Raw genomic sequence first — 11,125 nt, 5'->3', positions numbered from 1 at the left:
TGATAATGAACGTTAATGCAGAGGTTGCTAATCATTATCTCTCAAGGGCCTCATTTTGAGAAGATGCAGCTGACTTTGTATATCTCTTATCTCCTTTACATGATGTATGGACACATAACCAACAAAAGTATTAATCTTATGGTATCTGGGCACTCTGTCATATTTTATGGTATATGAAGGTCACTTAGAGTGTATAGACACAGGGTCTATGGAACATGTCATCATATCTCTTTTGCCATGATATATACATATAGACATAGTCTGGGATATTAGCTCACACATAAGTATTTTGAATCCTTCTTTGTTTCATGGGAAAGTCCATCCCAGTGTGGAAAGTTATAATGAGATGCAGATCATATCAGGCCTCAGCCAATAGTCATGTGCCAGGCTTATCTTGTATCTCTATGACCAATCATGTTGTATACTGATTAGAATAGCCAAGCCAGCTCTTTGTCTGTAATGTATTTAAACTACCTTTTTCTTATAATAAAATCAGAACTCTTTTGATACACTACCATCTTGTGTCTTTAATCAGTTCTCCAGGCTTAAAGAAAATGGCTGCAGGCCATCTAGGCCTGTTAATTAATTATCTAATTTGGAACTCTGCAACATACTCTTATGAGGACACTTTAATGTCCCCAACAATTCCATGGTGCTGTACATTATTATATGAATTCCGTAGTGCTGGACATTATTATATTAATTCCATGGTGCTGTACATTATTTTATTAATTCCATGGTGTTGTACCTTATTATATTAATTCCATGGTACTGTACATTATTATATTAGTTCCATGGTGTTGTACCTTATTATATTAATTCCATGGTACTGCACATTATTATATTAATTACATGGTGTTGTACATTATTATATTAATTCCATGGTGCTGTACATTATTATATTAATTCCATGGTGCTCTGTACATTTGAGGGTTTGCAAACTCAAATCCAAATGCACCAAAGAAGTATACTAACATAACGACCAACTGGAACAGTAGGATAAACTGCAAGGGTTTACAGTCTATGATGTACAGTAGGTGAGGGTAGAGGCTGATCACATGATGTTATGGTGGTATATATGGTGTAATAGAAGGTTGCAGGATCTCCTTAATAGCTGAGTCTTCAGGTTTTTCAGAAAGCTTGTGATTGTGAGGACAGTCTTATGTGTCATGGTAGAGAGTTCCTGAGTATGTGGGATGCACGGTACAAATCTTGGAGGTGGTTGTGTGAGGAGCGGATAAGACCAGAGTGAGGAAGGAGGTCTTGTGAGGTGGTAGCGGGAGATTAGGTCAGAGATGTCAGCTGGAGAGGAGCGCTTGTGAATGGCTTTGTGCTATTATTTTACCCTCTATTCACTAGGCAATGAGTAGTCAGTGAAGGGTTTGGCAAAGGGAAGAAAAAATTGAGGGGAGAGGTGAATTAAGCAAGCGGCTTCCAAAAGCAAAGGCGGCTAATAGAAAACACGGCCAACTTGTTTTTGCTTTGTCCTAATTTTGGAGCTCACCATGGAGGGAGCCCATTTTCCAGCTTGTCAGTGTTCACATTTATCATTGTGTCACAACAACATTATCCAGTGTTATGTAGAAATGTAATTAATCATCTTTCCGTTCTGTGTTTTCCTGCTAGAAGCTCCACAAATCATATGCCAAAATAAGAAGATGCGAATTTTTAATTAAAAAAAAAAAAGCACAATTTCACGTCCGAGGATGTAGTCATTACTTTGTTGCAGATGATATCTTTAGGTTAAGATGCGCTCTCTTCCCTTATGAATAACGGCGCCAAAATGAACTCCTTTAATACTGGAAGATTTATTTCTTAAGGAAAAACCTCCACCACTCGGTTCAGCATCTAATCTAGTGACTCAGAATGAGCTTATTGTTCCCGTACCGTTACCTGCAGTGTTACTGATCTCAACTTGGCTTGGTTTTTCCAGGGTTTCTTCCATTGAACTGTAATTTTCCATTTTACATCTCAGATTGTTAAATGAATTAACGTCTCCATCCACCTGCAGACATTCATGATGGAGTACTTTACTAATGCAAGACAGAAGCGAAGGCAGAATCAGATAGGAGAATGGGATGGATGAACGAGAGAGGATTAATGCCAAGTGAACGTCGAGTTTGAAGGTGCAGAGACGTATACCCAAGAGAGTGATCTTATCACCAATTTCCTAATATATTCTTTCTATCACAATTACTACTGATATAGTACCTGCAGCATTCACTTCCCAGACAAGGACAGCTCTGGGAAATTCGATTTCCTTACAAGTGCTCGAGAAGCTCATCAGCAGGCTATAGATCCACCGGCCATAGGGAATCATTCCTCAAGCTGCAAATTGATTCTGCCTATAGAAAAATATTACAGAAGTACAGAAAATTCTGAGTTCTGTTCTTCATTTTCTCATTTTATAGGACATAGGGGATTATATTTTATTTCAGGTCATTGTCACATGGCTAAAAAAATGGATTTATATAATGTTAAACTACATAGACTCATTACTAGAAAACTTCAAGAATATCTCACCACCTGGAGGATCCAGCACATCTGGAGGGCCCATAGATTTAGAAGGTCACTCACTTTTCAGACTATTTAGTCTCACTTATAAGATAATGTGATTCCCAACCAAAATGTAATGTACGTTACTAAAAAATGTTGCTGTTTTCTGCCTGAAAAACCTCTATAAAGTTGCTGCCATTAGGCTTCTCCCTCTATCCTGATATTCTGTTCACTCCCTGTAACAAGGGAAGGTCTGTCTTTAGAAACCATCAGGCTCACAAAGGAGCACAGAAAGTAGAGAGGGAGGGGCAGGTCTTCCTTAACAGTCTCTGCTTTGTTGCTTTGTGCACCCTGTCTGTACACAGTGAGTATTATCTACTTCTGACTAGCTGCTTGTGTTACTTATTGCTCATGAGATGCCAGTCATAGACAGGAAGCAGCTTACCTGCAGTGTTACTGATCGTAACTTGGCTTGGTTTTGCCAGGGTTTCTTCCATTGCACTGTAATTTTCAATATTACCTCTCATAGATAGTTAAATGAATTATCCTCTCCATCAGCACACTGTCGGCTTTCACCGATCTGTGCCCGGTGTAAAGCGCTATCGGTCCCGGTACCGTAGCTCTTTACAGTCAGAAGGGCGTTCCTGACAGTCTGTCAGGAACGTCCTTCTGCCCAGCAGCGCCTATCGCACTGTACAGTGTGAGCGGGGAGCATTCCTCTTCACTCACACTGTACAGCCTATTCAGTAGATTTGACCTTCTTTGTGATGTGTTGCAAACTTGATCCCATTTTCTTTCAATGATGCTTGAGGTTCCTCTAACCCAAGGCATCTTGAGCTTCTATGTTGACAATGTAAGGGAATAATTTATGTACTATGAGCCTGTCACAGGCGCCCCTTTCCTGTTTTAGAAAAGGGGCTCTAAAAACTGTAGAATTGAATTAACACTAATATGTACTATAGAAAACAACAGTGCAAAAAGCATTGTCTATAATAGCTGGATTTCCCCTCGGAAAACATGTCTGGAGGTAGCAGTAATACTGCAACTTGTTCTGCATATAGTGGGTGATTTTTGTTGATGGGACATCCTAGCCCTTTGTATTAAAGGGGTACTCTGGGTTGTAAATTATTCCCTCATCCCAGGATATTGATTAACTGTTTTATTGTTGAGGACCTGACTGCAGAGAGAGTCACTGAGCTGGGCTTCCCTTTACCAGTACTTTATGCAAGGTTCACACTAGTATTTGAGTCTTTGCAGGAGACTCCATCTCAGATTCCGCTTGAAATTGGTGGAGAGAAAAGTCCTGGAAGGAAGACTTTTCTCTCCGCTGGTTTTATTATAGTCTATGGGGTTTGTGGATTTCTGCGTGTAACCACTTTTTAAGTGGACAGGGTTTTCTTCCGCCAGTCACGAAGGGTGGAAACCCGAACGCTCGTGGGACCCTAGCGTTAAAGATGAATGAAGCTGCAACATGCATACGTGACCTGCCCCCCAATCATACAGCACATACATGACCCCATTATCATATAAGTCTCGGCTGTCAGATTCCCTCGTATCAGACAGTTCCATGATTCACCGACCAGAACCCCCACCCATGCTGACAACCAAGGATCCGACGGCTAGTTTTGGTCTGTAGCCCCTTCACAGTTTTTCCCCTCCTGGGTCTCCATTGTGCAGGGAACTGCAGCACATCTCCATTCAAGTGAATGAGTCTGCGCTGAACGAATAGCCGCTGTGTGAGCAATGGCAAAACTCAGATTTTCACTTGAGCTCTCATGACTGTGATAGTTTACGAGTTTACGACTTCAGTCGATCTGTTATGGTTGATATCCCGGTCTAGTACGGCTACAAAATGTATTTTTATGTTCTTTATACAAAAAATCCAGACAATTTTAGTAAATTATACAACAGAAATGAAGCATCAAGCGCTTACAAGCACAGGATCTGTCATTCTGCCATTGAGGGATGTTGTCTGCTTCAATCCACGATAAAAGAGTGACGACAATTAAATTATCTTCAAAGACTTTATTCCTATTTGGTTTTAAAGGGAACAGGACGGTCATTTTCCCCTTAATGTAATTGGTTATGAGGCTTCGCTGCTAATTGACCTGAATTTCTGAGACTCAGTCGCTGTTATGGGAGATTATTACTTTAATGTTTTATAAGTACATCTACCACCCATCCATAAAAATATGGTAACAAGATATAGAATTCTGCTCCGCCATATCGAGGGCTGTGTTCACATCTGCGTCATATAATCCGTTGCAGGTTCTGCTGTTTTTGATAAGAAAAATAGCATATCATTATAAGTCAATGGAGTCCATCAGATGAGTACGACATGGTCTCGGAGACAGAGATGAGAGCTGACCCTTATCTTTACAGCAAGCTTTCATGTTACTGCTATTCTGTTCTTTGATTCCCAGGAGCGTAAAGGTTATTCACTCGATTTTATTTTGCACCAAGAACAAAGATGAAACCAACTTTGCTGAAAAGAAATCCTACCTAGCTAGGTTTCATCTAATGGGAATGGTGCCTTAAGGGCGTCACTTCCAATCAGAACTTCCATAACATGTGATGCTTACATACATTAAATGAATAGTGCTAAGCATCCTGTCTTGGACAAAGAAAGTTACTTGAAATGATTTGATGAAAGACATGTAAAACATCTGGAATCTATTATGTGGCGATCATAGAAGTGGGAAAGTGTTGCTGCAAACCTAATGCTAACCACTAGGGGTAAGGAGGATCTTGTATAGCCAGTCATTGATGTTGTAACAGAGGAATCATAGAGCCCACCGGCAAATGTGGTATCCAGAAAAATTCCCATATGGAGGTGGGTCAAGCTCTTTATTTATAAACTTGCAACAGGGTGGAACTTCTCAAAGTGCTGCTCAATTGGTTATCATACCTTCAGAGTTCCATTCTAATTGGTTATATTCCAATAATAATGACTCATAATGGTCTATTGGCTAATTGCCACCATGTGTGTGGCTTATCTTATTCTAACGTAAATCTTCATATTGGTAAGCGACCATTACCATCTCAAAGTAGTTCATGCAAAGTCATGATCTTCTTCAGTTCCATCTTCATATTACTTATTGTGCATTTAGAAATTAAAAATATTACAGAAAATTCTGCTATTAATTCTACAACTGAGTTCATAATGAAAGGAATTTCCTTCACAAAAGTGACAATGAAACAGAACCCTCCATGGTCTTCAATATACTCTATCAATAGTTATCCAAATTATAGATATTGGTAACTTATCCTTGGGATATCAGATTGGTGGTGGTTTAGCAATTTAGGGGTCATTCACACTTGCACCCGATGTCCACCCTGTGCCACTCTGCCGGGTTTCCGTCCTCAGCCCCAAGAAACTGGACAGGGGACAGCTTCCCCAGTTTCCAGTTTCTCGGGGCTGAGAACGGCAACCCGGCGGAGTGGCACAGGGCAGATCGGGCGCAAGTGTGAATGCCCCCTTAGCCATGGGTGCTGGAATGAATTGAGCCAGAAACACAGCTCCTTTCATTGAGTAGTGGCCAAGCCAAGTTACTGCAGCCTAGCCCTTAGCTGCAAACAGCTGATCAGTAGAGGCTCCAGCAATTGGACACCCACCAATTTGATATCCTATCTATATCTATAACCCTGCAAATCAAGTTAATTGTTTCATCCTATACATATGTCTTTGCACTTCATGGTTTAATAATAATTGGTCTCCCTTCTTGCCTCTTCTCCCCGTCGCCTGCCTTTTATTTCCCTATGCTGTGATCCAGATTATATGGCCGCATAGAACGATGACACCACGGTCTCCTATGTCGCCGGTAATGAGCTGCTACGTGGCGTGTTTGATTTGATATGACATACCCTACTTTCCATTATTTTTGGATGATCTTCTTTTAATGAGGAGTTGCACACATCATTATTAGTCTTCTAGCCTGACATTTACTGCAGACCTTTTCACACAGTTTTCCAGAATGAATGCCGCGTCGGAAAGCATGTAAAGTAGGAGTGCAACATTTAAGGAAAAATAATTCAATGAGTTCCATTGGAGGTTGTGAATAGTGTCACTCTGTAGGGGAGACACAAGGGGATGGGCCTATGCTCTTTGCCTATATGTTGCAGCCATTGTATTTGTGAACCGGTTACCAATGCACTCATGGAAGCCGCCATTTACAACTGGGTTGGGTAAGGTTATGTATCTAAATAACTTATTTCTTACAGGGTTGTCTATATTTGCCTACTTGTTTCATCGACGACTATTAAAAGATATCAAAAAAGATCATCAAGATATAATAAACTATCAGAGATTTGCTTTACAGCCGCCACATAGACATTGGAATCTGCTGATTCATTGACGCTAGGTTCATACCTGCACTCGGATTTCCATGGGTCTCATTATTTAACTTGTCCCCCCTTTGTCCTCCTTGCTATGCTTATGAACAGACGTATAGAAATGATTCCATCTTTGTTGCCCATATCAGCCAGTCACATCACATGAAACCCAACTGAGAACATCTCAAATTGTTGATCCAAGCGGAAGGCAAAATCTGTGATTTATTTATTATTCAAATACGGCATGATGACTTTTCTCAAAGATGTCTTGAACTCGTCACAAGACACAACAAGGGAACTGAGTGGGATGCTTTCAGGTCTGACTTCCAAGAAAATCAGAGATGAAGAATAAACAGTTCTGTCCATGAGCACTTGATGCGCTCGATAGCAACTGTATGTTAACACTTCTGTAAGACACCAAAGCAGTTCCCTATGTAAATGGCAGCCTGCCAATGACACGTACGGTTATAGCTGCGCCGGAGCAGGAAACGGAACAGATATTTATTTTACTATTTATACCAATATGTGGAATCCCTGCTGCCATGTACTAAGATAATAATCTAGTCATTGGCAGGACTGGAGCCCGGCTGGGTCGTATCACATGACCTGGGCTAGGAACCAGCCTAGACGCCAAAGGAAATAAAAATACATAAATAAATAATAGAAAGTAAATTGAAAACGGTTCCTGTGAGGACCGATACGTGGTGTACTGCTGTTCCAATAAAAGGACATTTTCCATCTATACAAGTTGCGTGCAGACCGAAATCTGCTCAACCCCTCCTGCTCTATAACATGCTTCCTGCTGATTCAAAGGCATTTTTCATGTAACACATTCGTTATTAAAGGGAATGTCTACTTTAGATAATTTATCTTCATATATCCTATCGGAATCAATGCGGGGTATGATTTTCTATTCAGAATCCTCATATCTTGGTCACAAAGAATGTTGGTTACAAAGATTGTTTCTTGCTCTGAAGTCCTGTCCATATTGGTTGGGTGAGTTGGTGGGTACTGCGGAATTCTTCATTTCCCATGTGATGGTGCTGCATTATTCCTTATTGTCAAGATATTTCGTACCTAAATGCACCTATTTTAGATTAGAATTCAAACACAGCCAGTACAATATGCTACCCCAAACACACACACATGTTCAGATGAAAAAACATACAACCCCAATTTTAAAAAAAATGGGATGGTGAGTAAAATGTAAAGACAAGAATGCAAGTATCTGGAAATCTCATATAACCATCAACTTTACAAATTAGTTATTTTTTCAAATGAAAATGATTTGTGTTCTATTGTGTAACTTTCACCCCCTGATATGTGTTCTATGTTTTTTTTTTTTTTTTTATATACTTTATTTTGAACAAGGTTTTTCCATTTTCCATACAAAAACAGTAATAACAATGAAGAAACATTACCGAGTCATAAAGTTGCGAAATAATACAGTCAATATATAAGATAAGTAGAGCAGGAGTATAAGAGGTTAATAACCTAGAAAGGTATTAACATATTAAGGCAAAGTGAGGTATGCAGTATTTTACATCTTAGACAACGGTTGTTGTTAATCAGGGTAGATTGGCTTAGATACAAGGGGGTGAGTGGTATGTGTGTGGGGGGGGGCGAGAAAGAGTGTGAAGAAAGAAAGGCGAGGGGAGAGAGAAGAGATAGGCGTAAGGCAGAAAGAAGGTCAGTCGGCCAGTATCAGCTGTCGTAGGTAGCGACGACTTTCAACAAAGGAGATCCATGGGGACCACAATTTAACATATCGATCATGCGTTCTGTTTGTCCAGCTCACAATTTCCTCAAACTTAGAAATTTGGAACACTTTTTCTAGCCAGAGTTTGATCGGGGGTGGGTGTTGTTGTAACCAAAAAAGAGGGATGAGTGTTTTTGCTGCCTCCAATAGGATTGTTGGTAAGTTCTTTGAAGAGGGAGTGAGCTCATTCTGCGGTAGGGATAAAAGGACTAGTTCCGGGGTAAGGGGTGGGCAAGACCCAACAATAAGTGCAATGTGTGATTCTACTAGTTCCCAGAATGGTCGTATTTTATCACAGGACCACCACACATGGAGATGTGAGCCAGATGCTGTTTCACAACGCCAGCATACGTCCGAGTCTGTGAGATTATATATGTGTTCTATGTTCTGTTGTGTAACTTTTACTTCCTGATATGTGTTCTATGTTCTATAGTGTAACTTTGACCTCCTGATATGTGTTCTAGGTTCTATTGTGTAACTTTCACCTCCTGATATGTGTTCTATGTTTTATTGTGTAACTTTCACCTCCTGATATGTATTCTATGTTCTATTGTGTAGCTTTCACTTTCTGATATGTGTTCTATGTACTATTGTATAACTTTCACTTCCTGATATGTATTCTATGTTCTATAGTGTAACTTTCACCTCCTGATATGTTCTCTGTTCTATTGTGTAGCTTTCACTTTCTGATATGTGTTCTATGTTTTACTGTGTAACTTTCACCTCCTGATATGTATTCTATGTTCTATTGTGTAGCTTTCACTTTCTGATATGTGTTCTATGTACTATTGTGTAACTTTCATCTCCTGATATGTGTTCTATGTTCTATAGTGTAACTTTCACCTCCTGATATGTGTTTTCTGTTCTATTGTGTAACTTTCACCTTCTGGTATGTGTTCTATGTTCTATTGTAAATAAATATGATTATATGAGATTTCCAAATCATTGCATTCTTGTTTCCTTTACATTTTACACATCTAAACATTTTTGGAATTAAGGTTGCATAATAATGCGAGCATGTCTGTGACCTGTGCAGAAGGAAGGGGGAGGCGGTAAACTGTGTCCATCACATATTATTATTGGTGTTTCCTGTGTTATCCCACTGTAGTCTTTTTTTATCCTCACTATATTGATAATGAGATGACAGCTGAAAAGTGATCTCTACAGAACATGAAGTGTCAGTCTCTTATTATACACAAAGTCTCAACTTTTTGGAACTGGGGTTTTATTTTTCATAGCATTTAAACCAGACTGGGAGGTCAGGTAAATTGTAAGGGATGTAATGTCAAAAAAGCACTTGTGACCCTGCAGTGTTGTCAATGCACCTCTAGGATACCATATACAGTGTAATTGGACCTGTGCATTATAAGTTACAAAAGGAGACCATATCTATATGTAAACACTATGTAATCTATACAATAATGTTTAAAGGGTTTATCCGCTTTATAAAATTGATGGCTTAGTCTCATCAGCATTAGATCTGCAAGGGTTCAATATTCAGGACAGTGCAGCTCCCGGTAATGCTATATATGCTGCTCACTCAACATACATGTTTGATGGTGGCTTTGGATACTGCAGCACTGTCCCCTAGACAGACCATCAATATTAGAACATGGATAACTCCTTTAAATGGCTTCTCTCTATAGGCAGGACTCTGCTTATCTGTGCAATAATTTTAAAGAAACATGTAATGCTTTATTTTGCCTGCGGGGGCAGTGTGCAGAAGTGAAACACTTACTCTCAGCAGCACCCAGTGATCTTATTTTTGATTATCCAAAGAGATCAACCTCTTTTACACATCCAATTCTGACTTCCAGAACCCCATGTAGCCCCCAGACTATTAACTAAAATTGTGTTTAGAAACACGTATTCTATGCTTGCAATCAAAACTAACAATGTCAAATGAGTAATTAAAACCCCCACCCCATCCTTACAAATACATTTCCTGTGTTTTCTGTTCCAGAGGAAAGATTAATGTAAATTGCCAAGGCTGAAGTATTAATTATCTCTGTACAGAAAGTGCAATTTACGCATTTCGACCTCATGTCATTTAATATAGAAGCCGCATCTTCTGGAAGTTTCCTCATTAGTATGCGGAGCTGGCTAATATTATATCTACAGATCTGATATGGGGCGAACAACATACATGAAATGTTTAGATGAGAATATACCAAATAGACTATGGTACATACTGTATATAATAGAATAGCTATATACTAGTGCAGACAGAGTGTTAGTATAATAGCACATGTACTGTGGTTAGTATGTATGCGGTATATATATGTGTCTCTGTAAACTATTTATTTTATTACTTAGGCTCTCTATGTCTATTTTGTGCAGTATTTGGTGGTATTATTCTATTACTGTATAGCACTATTTCTGCACTCTATGGTGGTATAATTTTATTACTGTATAGGACTATTTCTGCACTCTGTGGCGGTATTATTTTATTACTGTATAGCACTATTTCTACACTCTATGACGGTATTATTTTATTACTGTATAGCACTATTTCTGCACTCTATGGTGCTATTATTT

Source organism: Leptodactylus fuscus, chromosome 4 (genome assembly GCF_031893055.1).
Source record: "Leptodactylus fuscus isolate aLepFus1 chromosome 4, aLepFus1.hap2, whole genome shotgun sequence".
Lineage (NCBI taxonomy): Eukaryota > Metazoa > Chordata > Amphibia > Anura > Leptodactylidae > Leptodactylus > Leptodactylus fuscus.
Note: the sequence above shows the minus strand (reverse complement) of the source record.